General features: G+C 35.2%; 1 long non-coding RNA gene across 1 annotated transcript; it reads right to left on the bottom strand.

Moving 5' to 3' along the window:
* Positions 1-1,805: 1,805 nt before the first annotated feature.
* Positions 1,806-2,616, bottom strand: LOC117240822. Its single transcript, XR_004494795.1, has 3 exons — positions 2,570-2,616; positions 2,195-2,262; positions 1,806-1,824 (listed from the first exon to the last, which is right to left on the bottom strand). It is a non-coding gene; the product is annotated as an uncharacterized LOC117240822 (long non-coding RNA).
* Between the last annotated feature and the right edge of the window lie 692 nt (positions 2,617-3,308).

Below are 3,308 nucleotides of genomic sequence, written 5' to 3'. Positions count from 1 at the left end.
GGGTTTCCCCATTACATTATAATGTTACAGCAATGAAAGTAATTACGTATGGTTACTCTAATTAATATTCCGTCACGCCTTAAAACAGAATAACTTTTTAAAATTACGGTAACGACATAGTTTCACTGTCGATATAACTATTATGTACTTGAACTGGGGTGATCGCTCAAGTAACTGGCGTTTCCCCGAGCTGTCTCCACCCATTCTCGTCTGGTTAGTTTGTGTTCTAGCCCGTTACGTCCTTCCCTTTCATCGGCCAAAAAAAGAACTACTACTACTACTACTACTACTACAAATACTAAAAGCGAGCATAGTGACAAAGTAGTAACAAGTATGACTTCCCATGCCCTGGATGATCCAGAGGTTGAGGAGTCATTGATAGTTGTCCTCTTCTATGGCAGTTTGCCGGGTCTCTTCGGCTCATAGCCTCTTCTTCCTTCGGGCGCAATGCCCGCTGAAACTTACATCTAAGCTCGAGACTTTCTAAATAGCAAACCAAAAAATAAAGTACAAAGGTGAAATAAAAAGATAAATCGCGGAAGCTGATCCAAGTACTCATGGATGAACAACGATCATATAGCGATCGCTGTCTGTTCGCACGTGCATGCTCGAGCAATATTAACGTTCGTTTCGAAAACCACTCGCGATCACGATCACGAAATTCGAAAAATCGACGGGCAAAGGCAGAGACGATGACATGTTTCATTCGCGCCAGTTCTACCGACGATTATTCGAATGAAATTCTCTGAAATAGATTGGTCACTCGAAAACGCGTCTACCCGACCACAGGTCCACCTCCACGGATTAAACTTGAAAATCCTGATCTGAGAAGATGATTAGTTTGTGTAATTTTTATTTAACGGACTAACGCTCTTTCATTTTGTATTTTACTACTTCGATTCTGATTAACTCTACTTTATTAATTTAATAGTAACTAAGTAACACTACTGTATTAATTTAATAAACCAGAACAAAATTTTAATATTGCAGAGAAGGTAGCGAAAAAGACTGAGACTCGATCAAATGGAATAACTGACTCTAAATATATTACTAAGAAAGAAATAATCTCAGATAATCTCTTTATCAAAGCACATAATCGAAAATGCAGAAGCAGTGTTCAAAATTATTGCTTTGATTAACTGATATTTTAAATTCTAGGAGAAGTGAAATAAACGAACGCGACTTATTCCCTTAACCTACGATTTATGTTTGAGAATGCCCGTAATATTTACGTTTGGTCCGATCATCGTACTACGGGCTATGCCCGTAATATTTACGTTTGGTTCGATCATCGCACTACGGGCTATGCCCGTAGTTGTAGGTTAAGGGGTTAATATTGTCACGATTAATTCATTGCTAAAGATCAAGTATATTCGTGTAGATATTTGCCATTTGCAAATATTCATACGGAATATTAACATGCATATTTATAAATAACGCGAATATATTCTCAAGTGTATATGTTTAACTTAATTATTAAAAAACTAATTATTATCATCGCGCTGTGCAAGAAGACCTATCTTAAACTAATAAATTTGAAAAAAAGAGCGTTACTACTCACGGGTATAAAAGATACCCGCGTTCACTATGCTCGCAAAGAATTCTACGTAATACAACCAGTCACCCGTGCCGATTCGGGTCTTTTATCCTACGGCATAATTGAGTGACCAGAAGAACAGAAATGCATGCGACTCACCGTTCGAAGCAGACAAACAGAGAACGTTACCGTGGATGCTGCGCTATCCCAGCGAATTTCATCCGGGAGACTAACATCAGACAGGAACCGTTGAAAGGCTAATAATAGAAATGCAGACTGCGAAAAATCTGTTACGAAACAAAACAGGATGAGTGATCGCTGACTATTTGAAAAGTTGGAGATAGTGAAAAATGAAGGTTTATTAACTTTAGTAACTTTAGCAATAATAAAGATTGAAATTCTAATAAAATTTGATAAGTATAAAAACTGAGACTCTAATATGAATGTGTAAAATCTAAAATAATCTGTAGTATGTTAGTCATTTGTTTTATAATTCGGTATTAAGACTTTAACTCTTATTTTATTTTAACGAAAAAATAACCTCAGAAAATGCTATCCTCCTAAATTTTCAGTCAAATTGTATTTCTGCATTGATAGTGATCAAAGAAAAATATACAGAATAGACATAACTGAAAGTAAGTATGTAAAAATACTTACATACTTGGCTTTTGTGCCACTGTTAGAACACTCCTGAAGAAGATGACGAAGTTGAAGTAGTGATATGTCTATAACAAAACATAAGATATTAAAATCGGTAACACATAATAACAAACGTGAAACTTTAGCAACAATAAAGACTAAACTCTAATAAATATGTAAATTGGAACTCTAATATAAAAGTTTGAGAACAACATATTCAGTGATTTTTGATGCGTATCAGCCAGTTTTATTGTACTTTAATGTTAAGATTTTAAGACTTTATTTCAATTAAAGAGGGCATTTACAGTTTTCTAAATTATCAATCATTTTTATTGTATAATAAATTTATTGTATAAGAGAACAAACTGAAATACAATATTTAAAACTACTTACATTCTTGAGCTCCTGCAGAAGCTTTGTCCTCTTGAGAGATGCACTGACTCTAATAATATTGAATATAGGATCACATTACCGTGAGCGTTAAAATTATAATCGGCGAACAAGAACTCTAACGTCGCGTACAAAATTATGTGATAAAATTTTATTATTTTCGCGTGTGATTATTTAATTGGATTAAATTATTAGAGTAATAAAAGACCGACGCCGCCAATACGTTAGAATATGTTGCAAACCTGACGCAACACGATCCATGTTATCGGTACGAAATAAGACGACTAAATGACTCCTTGTACGTTAGTTTCGCCGAGTAACTTACAAAGTGTGAGGGAGGGGGGAAGGGGGACACAAGAGCCGGTGGCACAAGCAGCTACACAGTTAACGATCTAGACAAAGAAATGTATACATCAACAAAAACATTCCTATTCTACGAAGCACTTTCTTTCGAATTACGCAGCAGGTATCTTTCGGATTGCGCAGCACAATTCTTTCTCTACGTCGATATTTACAAATATCGTACAATAATTCGTAGCCCTACTGGCAACATCACAGACTCATTTGTCTAACTTATTACTTTAGTTACCTTACTTTATAATCTTAATTTCGTTAAACAAAGCAAGATTGAAACAACAGCATGGAGAAAGTGAAAAATTACTTAAAATTACTGTTCCGCAATGACACAGTATGCAGATGAAGTCTTAAGCGCTTTTTGAGTGCGTATTCGCTTTTAATACTA

This window comes from Bombus vosnesenskii, unplaced genomic scaffold (assembly GCF_011952255.1).
Source record: "Bombus vosnesenskii isolate JDL3184/JDL3185 unplaced genomic scaffold, Bvos_JDL3184-5_v1.1 scf7180000014966, whole genome shotgun sequence".
In the NCBI taxonomy this organism is placed as follows: Eukaryota; Metazoa; Arthropoda; class Insecta; order Hymenoptera; family Apidae; genus Bombus; species Bombus vosnesenskii.
The sequence above is the reverse complement of the archived record's forward strand: the minus strand, read 5'-3'. Positions and strand labels throughout refer to the sequence as shown.